This window comes from Sorghum bicolor, chromosome 5, assembly GCF_000003195.3.
Source record: "Sorghum bicolor cultivar BTx623 chromosome 5, Sorghum_bicolor_NCBIv3, whole genome shotgun sequence".
In the NCBI taxonomy this organism is placed as follows: domain Eukaryota; kingdom Viridiplantae; phylum Streptophyta; class Magnoliopsida; order Poales; family Poaceae; genus Sorghum; species Sorghum bicolor.
Genome location: NC_012874.2, coordinates 63823688 through 63840235, shown reverse-complemented (window position 1 = coordinate 63840235; position 16548 = coordinate 63823688). Strand labels below are relative to the sequence as shown.

The following is a 16548-nucleotide window of genomic DNA, read 5'->3' as shown; positions in this document are numbered from 1 at the left end:
CACGAGTGCAGTACGGCCTCGGCGAAGCTCGACGAGGTCCTGCTGTGCCACAGTGGGCAATGGGTGGCGGGCCAGTGACGGGTGGTGGCGGAGCGTGGGAGGATGAAGAAGAGGCTTTTCCCTGTGTGCCATTAAGAAAGATGGTCCCTTCCTCTATGCCATTAAAAAGTTGTAACGGACATCTATGCCATGACACTTTTCTTTTTTTACCCTCCATATGCCATTCCGTCCAACTTCCGTTTGGTTTATGCCGTTTGCATGCACTGACGTATGGGCCTAGCAAAAAAATACAACTTATAAGACAAGCGAACAAAACACTGTTCGCTTGTCTTATAAGCCGTATTATTTCTTTTTTTTTTAATATGGGCAGTTTCTCATTGCACTTGTGTCGACAAATCGTCAGCCACAATTACATTGATACTATCTGGGACATCGTACGAAATATGCTCTATCCCCTTTGTGCTACCCACACCAAGAGCAGCAAGAACATGTGCTGCCTTGTTACATTCTCTAGGAACATGATTACAATCACACCTAATAAAGTTTGCATACGTAAAGGATTTCAGCTCTTCCATCAGAGAGCCTGTCACCGAGAGATCTTCCTGGTTTGACGCCCAGCCTTGTTTAATTTTCAGAGCATCAGTCTCTAGAATCAAATGACCAATTCCCAAATTGTTTGCTGCTTGCACTCCCTGTAAACAGGCAATGATCTCCGCTTGCAAAGGGTTCACCAAATGATTTACTCGCCCCAGCCAGAGAGCACTACATCTCCATCACTGTCTCTGATGATAAAGCCCCATCCTCCACAACCTTCCTCTTGATAGTATGATGCATCAGAGTTTAGTTTCAGCAGTCAGCACCCCTTCAGGTAGCCGCACCCACCTCCCAATTTTTCTCTATGTCACCCCTCCAGGTTTTGATTTTGAGGCTTCCATCTCATCCGCATAGGTCCTGATTAGTTGTGCAATGAGCTCGGCCGGACGACGGCGGCCCTCTTCCCTAATGAAATTCCTCTCCGACCATAGGAACCACAACATAGTAAAGATAAGGCATCGCTTCTCCTCCTTCTCAAGCAAAACCTGGGTGATCATGTCTCGGACGTTCCCCAACTTCTTCAATAGCTCCTACTCCTAAGTGAGCTTCAGGATTCTCCATACATTCTTGGCCAATTTGCATTTCAGAAAAAGGTGCCCCCATCCTCATCAAACCGGTTGCACACAGGGCACACAGAGTCAATCTTCATCCCCCTTCTCACAAGGTTTGCCCTCAGAGGATGACTGTTATGAGTTGCTCTCAGGACAAAATGTTTAATCTTGTTTGGACATCTTAATTTCTAGATCTTCTTCCACATTGGGTCAACAATTCTGTTACTACCTCCCTGCTCACTATTTCTGCTCCTTCGGCGAATGAAGGAGTCTTGACAGACCCTGTAAGCGCTTCTGACACTGAACAGACCACGTTCATCGAAATGCCACGCCTACACATTTTCCCTTCCTTCATTCACCGGTAAGGCTATTAGTGCGGCATCTTCTTCCCAAAATGTATCTCTGACGAGTTCCACATCCCAAGACCCAGTTAACGGATCAATGAGATCATCAACATTTGTCAGGATACTTCCCCTCTTCGGTGTGATGGGCAGTCTTAACGCCTCTCTTGGGATCCAGGTATCATACCAAAATTTCAGATTCCTAGTATCCCCCACTCTTTTTTTTTTGAACGCAATGGCAGGAGCTCTGCCTTTCAATTAAGTAGGAGAGCACAAGAGTTTATGTACAAGCAAATAAAGAAAAAGGAAAGAAAAGTGTGGGTCGAAGCCACAGTTGCAGACAAACAAAAAAACAACACCCTGAGAAAGCTAGGCTTGATTGAAAGCTCTCTTTCTTTGTTCGATGTCGTCCTTGATTCTTGCAGCCACCTGCACCACCGTCTCTGAGGTGTTATTGAATATTCTCCTGTTTCGTTCCTTCCAGATGTTCCAAAAGGTGTAAATCACCATCCCATTGAGTCGTCTTCGTTTTGAAATTGGTACCTTTCTTGCTGTGTCTTCCCACCATGCTTTGATATGTATAGGACTGGCCTGAAACTGTGCCCGCAGTTCAGGGAGGTTCTCCCACGAGATGATCAGATCCCAAACTGCCTTTGCAAAAGGGCAACACAAGCATAGGTGCAGGCCAGTTTCTAAAGGACCATTGCAAAGTACACAATGTTCTTGATGTGGCCATCCTCTTTTCTGCAGGTTATCAGCCGTTAGAATTTTGTCTTGCACTAGAATCCAAGCAAAGATCTTGCATTTGTTCTCCATTTTGGCTCTCCAAATTAGCTCGCTTCGAAATAAACCAAAGGAGCCTTTGAATTGGATTTGATACGCTGAACGGGTGGAATAAATCCCGTCCGGTGTCCATCTCCAGGCGATCGAATCTCTAATGCCCTGTTGGAGGTGCACACCCTGAATCCTAATCCAAAGGGATACAAATTCTTCAATGTGGACAGCCGAGGTGATTCTTCTCCTTAGCGAGCGTATCCAATTGTTGTTCCGTAGCTCATCTTGTACTGTTCTGTTCTTTCTTGGAGCAAGTTGAAACAAGTTTGGGGCCATATACCTAGGAGCCTCTCCGTCAAGCCAATTGTGGTGCCAGAAGCGGGCCTTTGCACCATCACCCAACGTTATTGTGACTGATGAGTTGAAAAGGAGGCGGTCAGCGTCATTGCATGGGAGCTCAGATCCGAGCCACGGTTTTGAATCTTCCACCCATTCTTGCCATAGCCAACGAAGGCGTAGAGCTCTCCCAAATCTCTCTAGGTCCGGCACCCCTAAGCCCCCGAGCTCCTTAGGTCTGGTACATGTTGGCCAATTAACCAGGCAATGACCTCCGTTAGCATTGTCCTCCCCCTTCCACAAGAATGATCTCCTAATTTTGTCAATTTTCCTCCTTGCCCATGCAGCCAAAGGAAAAACGGTAAGGTGGTAGGTTGGCATGGAAGACAGGACAGAAGTGACTAACGTGAGGCGCCCTGCTTTGTTTAACCATTTCCCTTTCCATTTCGGTAGCCGTTTTCCAATGCGCTCAATGAGTGGCATAACATGGACTTTCTGAAGCGATCTAGTGTGAAGCTGCAGTCCCAAATATTTGCAAGGGAAGACACCTCTGCTACCAGTGAAGGGTGATAAGACTTGGTCTAGATCCACATTTTCACATCTGATTGGGTGTACAGAGCTCTTTTGCAAATTTATGTGGAGTCCAGAGAAGTTACCAAAGGCTTCAAGGATTGTTTTCACAGCTACTACGTCCTCTTTGATCGGGTTGATGAATATGGCCGCATCATCGGCATACATGGATGTTCTCCATTTTGCTGCTGCGTGTGGTAAGGGGCTGAGGATCCCTTGCTGAGTTGCTAGATCGAGCAGCCGCTGGAGCGGGTCCATAGCCAAAATGAAGAGCATTGGAGAAAGTGGATCTCCCTGACGAACGCCTCTAGCATGGGTGAAGCTGTGGCCTTCCCAATTTCATAACCTCCAAACCTCTTAAGATACTTCTCCACGTATACGGCATACACCGTTTTGGCTTTGCTTCTAGTACCGATGAATTTGGAAAGTATTTCGCCTTTAGAATTCTTGCACAGAGGGATCAAGTCTACTCCATAATCGCCAACACTGTTTTGCCAGCATGGCTAGATTAAAAGCATGAATATCCCGAAATCCCAGCCCCCCTTGTTTCTTTTCTTTTTGCATCATCTCTCTACTGACCCAGTGAATCTTATGTTTTCCCTCTTGTTGATTCCACCAAAACCGACACACCATTTTACTTATTTAATCACACAAGGATTTAGTTAGGTCAAAACAACCCATTGCAAAGGTGGAGATCGCTTGAGCAACTGCCTTTATTAAAACTTCTTTCCCCGCCCGTGATAAAAACTTCGCCTTCCATCTTTGGATACGTCGCCAGATTCTATCTTTGATATATGCAAAGGTACCTCCCACCGATCTCCCTACATGCACTGGGAGTCCAAGATATTTCTCATTCATAGTCTCTTTAACAACCTGGAGCTTGTCACACACTTCTCTTCTCTGATCAGTTCTAGTATTCCTGCTAAACAAGACACCTACAAGATCATTTGCCCCGAGCACCTTTCATACACATCCAGGACATCCTGAAGGTGTTGAGCATCCCCCCATTTGCACGAATCAAGATTAATGAATCATCGGCGAACAGTAAGTGTGATACACTAGGTGCTGAATGGCAAACTTTCACTCCAGCAATTCTACCATCCCGTTCTGCTCACTGTAAAAGGGCCAAGAAACCTTCTGCACATATAAGAAAGAGATATGGTGATAGCGGGTCACCGTGACGTAAACCTCTTTCAGGCTTGAAGGCATCATTTAATTCTCCATTTACTTTTATTTGGTATGCAGGGCCGGCTCTAAGGGAGGGGCAGTCAGTGCGACCGCCGGGGGCCCATGGAGCTTGGGGGCTCAAAATAATATAGGTAATTAGTATATATAATTTATTAATTTTCTATTTGGCATATTAGCATTGGAAGATCCAAGACAAACCAGTCAAAGTAGTAGATTACTCTTCCTTCCGGTCCTATTCTACATAACGGTAGGGAAAGACAGATACACACGCTATCACAGTAAGCAACACACCAACAACCATGATCGATTAGTATTTTTAATATTTTCTTATTTGTTTTCTTTTCTTATCGATTAGAGCCGGCCCTGGAGAAGAAGGCCTACACGTTAACTCTCCCTGACCCGCCTATCCAGAGTAGGGAGGTTATTGGATCCTCCTATGGCTGGATCATCACCGCAGATGAGGCGTCTGAGCTGCACGTTGTCAACCCCATCACCCGTGATCAGATTGCGCTGCCATCAGTCAGACAGTCACCACCATCGAGCAGGTGAAGCCGATTCTTGATGATGCAGGCACCATTGTTAACTATGAGTACTCGTGGTACAATGCAGGTCGTTATTGGTATTCGGACTCACCGATCGATAATCGTGCCTCCCGCGGAGCTGCGGGTTTACCTATACTATAAGGCCTTCCTTTCTTCAGATCCATCCACCGGGGACTACTTCGTGGTTCTCATCCACAACCCAAACTATCAGCTCTCGTTTGCAAGCAGGGCAGGGGATGATAAGTGGACATGGTTGCCACCAAAAAAACTCGCTACGAAGACTGCCTGTTCCAGGGTGAGCTTCTCTATGCCTGCACTTCGTTTGGAGAAATATCCATGTGTTTGAACTCGGCGCCACCGGTGCTGTTCCAATGAAGATTGTTCTGGACCAGGTGAAACCTTATGCGTCCGAGAGGGTTTACATTGTGCAAGACCAGTGTGGTGAACTGTTGCAAATTTGGAGATCTGAAGATTCATCACTTTTTGGTGACGATTATGAATATCATCCAGTTTTAGAACATGAGCCTTCGCCACTCAGGATGACCAACAAGATCAAAGTACATAAAGTGGACCTTACATCACAAAAAGCTTGTGGATGTAAATACCTTGGATAAGAATGTGCTTTTTATTGGGCTTAACCAATCACTTTGCCTTTGTGCCAAAGAATATCCCCAAATGAAGGCAAATCATGCCTATTTTACTGATGACGATGAACTTGATATTAAGTTTTCCAAGAATAATAGGCGTGATATTGGAGAATTTGACCTAGCAAAGAACAGGAACACGGAAATTGTATCCCCTCAGCTTTGGTCCAACTCTCCAGCCCCTGTGTGGTTGGTTCCAAATCCCCGGAGAATGTGTGTTGTGCCACTGCATAATTAGATATCAAGATGTTTTGTTTTGTGATTTTTTTTCATACCCCTTTCCCTATTCTATAGTCGTCATGTACTTTTTATGAACGATTGAATGAAGTTCATCCCACCCTTCACAATATTTTTTCCATCAAATTCAAGCAAAACACTAGTCATTTATTTGGCGACTAGCCAATCTTGCTCAGTACACCGTATGCTGTCTGATCACGCTGGTCTTCTATACAATGGTATATGGGGTGTCAAGCTATATATGTGCTTGGGACTTGGTTACTTACTCTGAACCTTTATTTTTTTTTTCTCTCTCCCTTTGTTTTACGTAATATTCACGAAGTGCATTCCTATCGAATGTTCTCATCTTTTCAACGAAACAGCTCATCCCCTTAGGAGCAAACACAACACAGTTGCTCCAACACAGCACGTGAGAGCCTCCAAGAAGATAACCCAACAAGCTTATGGAAGAGAACCTAAGCTATTCAAAACATTCAGATGATCAATTTTGAGAACATTCAGATGATGGATAATACGTACTACCGATACAGCACTTGTAACTCTACCTAAAATGAACAGGAAAACGTAAAGATAATTTGTTACTATTATTTCCAATGTATATTTGGTCTAGTGAACTCTAATGAAAATTCTTGCCATAACCCACAAGTGGTAATAGCAAAAAAAAAAAGGCACGCTGAGTAGGCTGCTACTGGTAAAAAAAACTAAATATGCATTTAGAAAGAGGAGCAACCTTGGTACTTTTTTTTTCTGTGTCAAACTTTGAACAAAAAACATTAAGATAGCATGATTTCTTTGGCTAAAAAATTAAGGATTATGATGCATATCAGTACAAAATGAAGCATCATTCTACAATATTTGGTTGCATCACTACAAGTAGACATTTAGCCCCACTGACCAAAGTGACATTTAAGTATGATCGGAGAGGGGTTTATTTTACTATTAAATATCAGGCAAATTCCATTTCCATCCAATTCCAATCCATTGTCCAAGTTCACTTCTTCTCTTCCTAGAAAACTAAGAACTTGATTTCTCGGTTCCGAACATCCCGACCACATGGGATCGTTGATCGTTGTTGTTGTCAACAACATATTCCAAATTGGATGAGGTATTCAAGTTGCATTGCAATCATATATGTATACAAAAATCATAAAAACATACATTTAGCACGAAATCGTAGGTATCAGGCCTCAATTCTAATAATTTGCATATAAGGTAAAAAAAGCACGAGTGTAGTTTACTGAGATTTACCACAAATATGATAAAAATATATCCCACCACTGATGATCAACATACCGTACCAAAGAGCAACCAACACAAAGAGCAAAAATGACATTTACTGTGCACCCCATAGAGCAACCAACACAAAGGGTAAAAATGACATTTACTGTGCACCCTCATAGAGCAACCAACACAAAAGGCAAAAATAACATTTACCCCATAGGCCATAGCCCACTGCTCACGCGACACGCGTGCCTACTGCCTACCTGGCTCCCCTGCTGCCTCCTGCCGTCGTCACTGCGGCGGCAAAACCCCAGTCGATCCATCGGCCACTTGCCTCGCCGCAGCTGCTGCCGGCCTTTCCCCGTTGCGGGTGCCCCCGTCGTCTCGCCGGCGGCCGGCCTCACCTCAACCCTCCCCCGCTCGCTCCATCTCCGCGCGCGCCACCATCCAGCTCCCTCCAGCCTCCAGCTCCCTCCTACGGGCTGCAGTCACTACGGCAAAACCCCACCCACCCCAATCGGTCGATCGGTCACTTGCCTCACCGCAGCTGCTGCCCACCTGCTCCGGCGCCCCCTCGTCGTCACGCCGGCGTCTGGCGCACTCAACCCCGCCGCTCGCTCCATCTCCGCGCCACATCGAGCTCAGTCAGGTATACAAGGTTCCGCTTCCGGCTTCCATTCCATGCCCCGGCCCGGCCGGCCCCTTTTTCATTCCTTCCGCTTCCGCGTCGCGTACGTACGGCGTACCCTTCTCCTTGGTTCTTGGACTGATCGCGGCTACTCTGGGGTCTGTGCGGGGGCTGTGGGTGCGCACAATCTTTGGGTGCTGGGGCTAAGAAAATGCAAGGCGCCGCTTTGTGATGTGATGTACGAGGCACCTTACAGTTACAGCAATGGCTCAACTCTTTTCTGTACGTTAGCGAAAATTGGGGGGAAATTGGGGGAGGGATGTTTGCTGGATTTCCTCGGTAGTATTTTCTCCTTTCGGTTTGTCATGTGGATGTGCTTGAAAGGCTTGCGATAGATGCCCTGAATTTAATTGCCACAAGCAAGAGCCTTGCTAATTTCTGCTGCTACTAGCAGTGCCCTCCAAGAGTGATAACATCTCTGGGGTTCTTTAAACCTGAGTTCCTCTAGGTGCTGCGGATGTGGATTCGTGGACATACATACAGGGATATGTGGATCCTCGCTAATTTCTGCTGGCTGAACTATTTTGTGTTCATACAGGGTAACAGGGATATGTTCTCCATTTTCCCACAATCCATTTTGGCCTCTGTGGTTGCTGTATTTGACCAAATTAAGTTCCTTTTGGGGGGGCATGTGGAATTGGAAGCACAGCCTTTCAGAGAACACCAGAAAAAAAATTCTATTGTGTGAGCTAGCTTATTATGTTCAAGGCTTCCAGCACTCCGATCCCTGGCACTCATGGGTGAATGAAAAGCATCTCATGTAGGAATTTTAAACCATAGTCGGATTTGGATCAACTCCTCGCATAATAGAAGTAATTGTACTGTGGGCGCTATATATATATATATATATATATATATATAGGACGCGTTTCTTTTACACGCACGTGTACAAAGGAATTTCCATATATATATATATATATATATATATATATATATATATATATATATATATATATATATAGGACGCGTTTCTTTTACACGCGCGTGTAGTTACTCTCATCTCTATATCTCTTGATTTAAGGTGTATATGACCGGACGAAATGTATATAGACAAAGTATATGATCATACTTGGCCATCTAGAGTGATATGTATGTTAAGTATGCATACATACATAGAGTATATGGTTATACTTATTGTATATAATATAGTAGTGGCATTTTAGTAATATATTTAAAATATAATTTTTTTTTGAAAAATTTTCGCGTGGTAAGATCTAGAGTATCTTAATATGAGTATATAAACATACTCAAACTGATAAACAAGTATGAATACATACACAATATAGTTTATTGAAGATGAGAGTAACTACACGCACGTGTACAAAGGAATTTCCATATATATATATATATATATATATATGGATTGCTCCAGTCGTGTCCACCTGTCAAATCACTGAGCATGTCGTGTGGCCTATGTCTATTATATCTTGTTAAGTTTGTTAATAGTAAATTTATAATAGAAAATAATTATTTGTTGATCCTGAGTCTTCATCTTGGTGATTAATGTCCACACTAATAGTATCATTCACTCAACTTTGCATTTTTCTGGTGCTACTCAGGTTTTCTCAGCACTAACATACTTGGTACTTTGTATACATGCAGGACTTGATGCAAAGCTCTATTTGTGTTGTATAGATTGATCCAACGGTGTGCATTACTACTACTTCGAGACAGTGTGTTCCTGAAAGAATGGTAGCTAGTGGGTACTAATGTCAAGCTGGTAGCAGTATATATGAAAAAGGCTATTGGGACAATTTGTTAGATGTGTGATGGAGTGCAACAAAGAACAGGCCTTACATGCCAAGGAAATTGCTTTAAGGAAGCTGAAAGTTAAAGACTTCTTGGGTGCCAAAAGGATTGCACTTAAAGCTCAAAGGCTCTATCCAAGGCTTGAGAACTTATCCCAGCTGCTGACTATCTGTGAAGTGAATTGTGCAGCAGAGGTGAAGGTCAATGGATACATGGACTGGTATGGTATCCTCCAAGTGGAAGCAACAGCTGATGAAACAATCATAAGAAAGGGATATGAGAAACTTGCCTTTTTGCTTCACCCTCGTAAAAATAGTCTTCCTAGTGCTCAAGCTGCTTTCAATTTGGTTTCAGAAGCTCATACAATATTGTGTGATCATGTGAAGCGATCACGATATGACATCAAAAGACAGTGTGGTCCCCGAGAAATGTCAAAGGAAACTATATGGCCATCAGATGAGACCTGTGCAAGCAAAAGTGATGTGGTTAAACGCATACCAACATCTGATTGTGTAAAGGTGTTCTGGACCATATGCCCGCACTGCCGGAAGCGATTTGTGTACCATCAGAGGAACCTTGTGATCCGCTGTGAAGGCTGCAGTAAAAACTTTTTTGCATTCAACCTACATGAAGAGGCTGTTCCCTCAAGGTTTCTTGCTGCTCCAAATAATTCTCAAGTTCCATCTGAAATATTTGGAAGTCAGAAACATGGTGTCCACAATCCACAGGTCCGGTACAGTAAGCTTTATCCTACAGGGGAGAGTGAGCCAATGGTGCATGCTAGGCAAAGGGGTGAACATGTGGAGTCGGATTGCAGGTCTAATGGTGATCAGGAAGGTAGCTGCTCAGAGACAAGAAGTGGGGTGGCCGAATGTTTAGCAACAAACCTAATTCACTCTCCTGCACCTTCTGTAATTGAGTGTACAACAAGAAGGATGATGCCAGATCCTCCAGATCCACACTTTGTTGCCACCCAGAACTTGAGAAGAGAAGATGCATCAGCAGTGCTAAATGATGCAGGGTCCAACAATCTTGAGAGATCGGGTATTTTACCCGTCGGGTAAAAGAAAGCAAGTTGATGGTGCCAACAACAGCCACAGCAGGGACTCAGAGGACAAGAGGGTAAAGAAGTATAATTCACTCTCCGATGCTGATTCCGGTGGTGATAAAATGTCTAGTGACAATGTTGCTGGCACTGACAGTCAATCAGCTGAACTTCTCCCCAGCGAAGTGGACAGCCAGGGAGATGAAAATGCAAAACATGAATACAATGCTAATTACAGTGATGATAAAATGTTTAATGATAATATTGCTGGTATTGACAGTCAATCAGCTGAACATTGCCCCAGCACAGAGGACAGCCAAGGGGATGGAAATGCAACAGATGAACGCAACACTGATCACAGTGATGATAAAATGTTTAATGGTAGTGTCGCTAGTGATGACAATCTATCAACTGAATATCTCCACAGCAAAGTGGGCATCCAAGGGGATGGAAATGCTATGCTTGTATGCAATGTTAATTCTGGTGAAGATGAAATATGTAATGGTAATGTAGCTAGTTCCAACAATGGATCAGCTGAATATTTCCCTAGAGAAATGGACAGTCAAGGGGATGGAAACACAACATATAATGGCACTGCTAATTGTGGCCACTTTAAAATGTTTAATGATAGTCTTGCTAGTGCTGGCAATCAATCAATTGAGTGTCTTTCCAGCAAAGTGGATATCCAAGGGGATGGAATTGCAACACATGGAGGGAATGCTAATTGTGGCAGCTGCAAAATGTCTAATGATATTGTTGTTGGTTCTAACAGACAGTCATCTGAACATCACAATAGAGAAGTGGACAGCCAAAGGGATGGAAATGCGACACAGAAATGCAATGCTAATTCTGACACTGTTAGTGATCAGGGCAATGTCAATTCAGAAGCTACTGATACTGTTGGTGAGAAGAGTTGCTATTCCAGGTGTCTCTCCATGCCTGTCCCAAATATGTTTGATTTTGAGAAGTTCAGGGATGACACTTGGTTTGAAGTTGGTCAGATCTGGGCCATTTATGATAAACTTGATGGCATGCCAAGATCCTATGCTCGAATATTGCAGCTTGATGATTCAGACTTCAAAGTACATTTGGCTTGGCTGGAGCATAGTGCAGCGAATAAAAAAGAGGAGAAATGGACAGATGAAGAACTACCTGTTGCTTGTGGAAAATTTTGCTTAAGGAAAACAAGAGATATATCACCAGACAGGTCCATTTTTTCCCATATTGTTCCATTGACGGAAGGTAAAGAAAGAAACTCGTATGTAATATACCGTATTAAGGGCGAGGTATGGGCTCTTTACAAGGGTTGGAGCATAGACGCTGATAACCATAGATCCTATGAATATGAAGTTGTGGAAGTCTTGTCAAATATGTCAGCAGAAGATGGTGCCACTGTTATCCCACTGGTCAGGATTAAGGGCTTTGTCAGTTTGTTCGCGACAGCTAGGGACAAATTCTCATTCACAATACCATCAAGTGAGCTACTCAAGTTTTCTCACATGATCCCCTTCTATAGGACTACTGGAACCGAAAAAGTTGGCGTCCCAGGAGGATTTCTGGAACTTGACACTGCAGCTCTCCCCACTGACCTGGATGCAGCATTTCTTTCTGTTACTCTAGAATCTTACATGTCTCCTGGCAGAATGTCAGCTGATTTGGGAACTGACAGCAAGAGTGGTAGAATGATTCCTGGAACTGAGCATATCGCTCCGGAGAAAAAACACCCTGAAGTACATTTCCCTATGGGAAATCATAACGGCATCTCTTCTGAAGAAGATACATCCTTGCAGAAAGATGCCGATGGTGCCATTGAAATTGGTGATGGTTCCTCCTCCCCCAAAACGTTCACATTTCCTGAATCCGCTTTCTATAATTTTGAAGAACTCCGCTCGTGTGCAAAGTTTGAACGTGGGCAGATATGGGCTTTATACAGTGATGTTGACATGTTCCCCAAGTTCTATGGCTGGGTAAGCGAAGTCGAGATGGATCCGTTCAGAGCCCATTTGACCTGGCTTGAGGCGTGCCCTAAAGAAGAGCAGGAGGAACAGTGCATGGCTGGAGCAGGGGACAACTCCCAGCTGTGGTACATTTCAGGTTCGTAACTTTGACTGGAGGGCCACGTATGACACAACATACGCTTTCTCTCATGTTGTAAATGTCACAAAAACCAGCAAGAAGTGGCAGTTTGAAATCCGTCCACAGGTAGGTGAGGTTTGGGCCATCTACCTGAACTGGTCGCCTGATGGGTCTCCTTCCAGCAGCAAGCACGATGAGTATGCTATTGGCGAGATAAAGAGGTGCACTGAATCCAGCACGATGTTTGAGTTTCTGACCAAAGTCGACGGCTATGTGGCTGTGTTCAAGCATGATGATCAGAAGGGAGCAATGAAGATACCAGTGACGGAGAACCTGAGGTTTTCTCATCAGATACCTGCGTTCCGTCTGACGGAGGAAAATGGCGGTGAGCTCCATGGCTTCTACGAGCTGGACCCAGCTGCTGTTCCTGAAGTCTTTCTAGCTATCTGAATGACTGAATTGTGTTCCTAGAATAGTTTTGCTCTTGTTGACGCGGCAAGCTCCGTGGCTTCTACGAGCTGGACCCGGCTGCAAGCTGTTCCTGACGTCTTTCTGTCTGAATGAATAATGTCCCTAGAGTTTGCTCTTGTTGACGCGTCAGTTGTCTGAAGACTGTAATAAGAGATTAGAGTTGTCGGTCTGCTGTTCTCTGAAACTTGTAGGATCGATTTGTACTATGTCCGAGAGCCATATGCTAAACTTGTGTTATGCAATCGTAATGTGTGGTATGTATGGTAGCCATTGTTGCAGTTGCAGTCTGTTGCTGTTTGGCACTTTGGCTACGTTGTTAATTTGTCTTTGTCACTCTCCTGCAGATTGTGTTCCTAAGTAAATTGATCTGAAGTTGGGTCAGGGTCATGCCCCGTCTTTGCATTGCATTGCCATTGCTGAGCCATGGGAGTAGTTACTAGTCACCAGCGGCATCAGACTCTGAACCTCTGACTCTGACGCTGGCAGTGTTGCCTGCCGCTGCCTCTACACAGAGAACAGCCTCACTCTCCCAGAGCCACCGATCTGTACTAGCCGGTACCTGATCAGCTCCTCGAACGGCTGGCCTGTCACCGCCGACGAGACGTCCGAGCTGCAAATGGTGAGCCCGGTCACCGGCGAGCATATTGTGTGCTCCCGCCGATGACCACGACGCCGGCGAGCATATTGTGCAGCGGAGAAGAGGAGTATCCTGAGTTGCTGATGCTGATGCTGATCCATCGACCCGTATATGGTCTCACTGTGTTCTGCGATGATGCCGTGTCGTCGGCGACGGCAGGAGGCTACATAGGACGTGGTCCTGATCCACAATGCTGTCAATCAGCTCTCATTTGCAAGAGCAGAGGACTCTCAAGTCTCAATGGACATGGTTGCCACCCCTAGCTGCGTATGGTGACTGCAGGTGCAGCTGTATGGACGGTGTCCTGTACCTAGTCACCGGAGTTTCCGGAATGACGGATCAAGGAACGACGAACCAGTAATGAGAACAACGTTTTAGATGCAATTTTTATACTATGGGAGCAATTTCGTTTCCGCATTCCCGTCCCGAACGCTCGTACCCAGAACGTGGAACGCTGCATCGTTCCTGTTCCGCGGTGACTAGGGTCCTGTATGCCGTAACAGCTACCGGCCGGTGAAATCGATGCTTTTTTTTATCTCAATGGCCTTTGCTAACTTGAGTAAGGTGATCATGGAAGACACGAAGAACTATGTATATCAACACATACATTTCTCAGATGCCATTAGGAGATTTGCTGCTAGCTTTTTGGATGGAACTGGAAGTCAAAAGACGAGGAGGGTCCTGTGGGCGATGAGGAGAGCATGATCCTTCGGAGTTTATGCAGGAAACGGGCGAGCGCGATCTAGAGTGTGGCACTTTAGGCACTGTTTGGTCTGGACCTCCTAAATTTCAGGGACCACTAGGGACTAAACTTTAGTCACATTGTGTTTGGTTTTGTTGACTAAAAGATACTTTCTACATACCTATAAAGAAAGTCATTTTGGATAAAGTTTAGATCAAACATTGAGAATACAAATCATGAATACCTTTTAAGTTGTTGATTTTAAAAATGTGAAAACCATATAAATAGATTTATCTAAAAAATACTTTCATAAATATATATATATACAACTTTTTGATAAATACTTTATAAAAATAAGGAGTCAAAGTTAAACTTTAGAGACCATATTGCTCTCTCCTAAACAACTTTCTTTGTACCTACGGAGGGACTACTAAAATTGACACCATCAATATTTAGGATGACCAAAACGATCATATTTAATGCTAGCTGCTGCCCCTAGGACAAACAAATGAGACGCATCCCCTGTCCAAAGTTGTGTTTAGTCCCTATAGTCACAATTTAGTGACCAGATGACTAAAGGTATTTTAGTCATAGTGTTTGGCTCAAAAGTGACTAAAAGAGACTAAATTTAGGTGACTAAAGTTTAAGAGGACCAAATCAAACAGGGCCTTAAAGTACACTATGGAAACTAGGAAAATCACTTTACTATGGAAACTAGGAAAATAACGTTATGTAAACTTGACATGGACAGAAAAGAGACTGCGGAGATCGATAAGTAAGAAAACGGAGATCGATAAGTTAGATGGCTGCCTTGTGTTGTTTCTTGTGTTGTTTTTTGAATTTAGCTATTGTAGTATTTTTATTTTATTTAGTAATTAATATTCAATCATGAATTAATTAGACTCAAAAAATTCATCTCGTAAATTACATGCACTTTTACCATTTTCAATATAATTTTGCATAGTAACTTTCTACAACAACTTCATAAAATCATTACACATCAAATGAGGTGTTACTCGAGTTTTGACACCGGTCACGGTAGAACTGGCACTGGCCCACTACTGTAATAAACTTGAGGTGGGCAGAAACAATTTTCCGAGGTAGGCATCCAAAACACCTCGGATCAAAGGTTACGGTAAATCAGACTCTTTTTCGAGATAGTTTGGATGCCTGCCTCGGTTAATAAAATACAAAAAAAAAAAAAACTAGCGAGCCCATCAACGAGGCCTGCCAAAGCCCATCCAAGTGCCACCGCTTGTCGGATCCGCCGTGGCCGCTAGATCTGCGCCACCGTGGAGGTGAGGCCGTGGATCCCACAGCCACTATGGAGGGAGCCCCGCGCCGCTGTGGATTCCGCAGCCGCTGATGAAGGAGCTATGCACCATCATGGATCCCACGGAGGTGAGGCCGTGGATCCCGCAACTGCCGTGGAGGGAGCCCAGCGCCGCCGTGGAGGGAGCCCCGTGCCCCCGTCGAAGTAGCAGCTGCTGAGGTGAGGTCGTGGATCTCGCGCCACCATGACGGTGAGGCCGTGGAGCCTCACACCATCATGGATCTCGCGGATCTCGCGGCTGCCATGGATCCCGCCGCGTGTTCGCTGCTCGGAGAGGGAGAGGAGAGGGTGAGGGAGAGGGAGAGGGAGTGGTGCCGGAGTGGGAGAGGGTGAGGTGGGGGAAACAATTGGGAAGGAGGGGCGTCGGTGTGGGAAGGGAGAGGGAGTGGGCACTAGCACCGCGTCAGTTAGAGGGAGAGGGAAAGAAGAGAGTGAGGGGGTATGGGAGTAGGCACTAGGTTTTCTCTTATATATATACTACGAATAATTATCAGGCCTCGTATGGGCTTGCTGGACCTCAAGAATTTTAACTGAGGCGGGCTGCCTCATAAAACGAGGGTATTTTAGGAGACGGGACACTTATAAAGCCTGCCTCAGTTAATTGATTTTAGGATGTGGTTATTATTTAACCGTCTCTGTAAATTGATTTTGTGAGACGGTTTTTTAACGGTCTCGGTTAATAAAAAATAACCGCCACGGTTAATTCAAAGCATTAACCGAGGCGGCTAAATTTGTTGCCCGTCTTCGAGGTCCATTCCAAAACGCCTCGCAAAAGATATTTTGTAGTAGTGGCCTTGTGTTGTTTCACTAGCATTAGCCCGTATTGAGGCGGGGATGGCATTATAGGTAAAGGGTTCAATACCCATTTG

The 16548-nt window shown here is 44.6% G+C and overlaps 1 pseudogene; it reads left to right on the top strand.

The window, feature by feature from the left end:
- Positions 10329 to 13364, top strand: LOC8062652 (annotated as a pseudogene).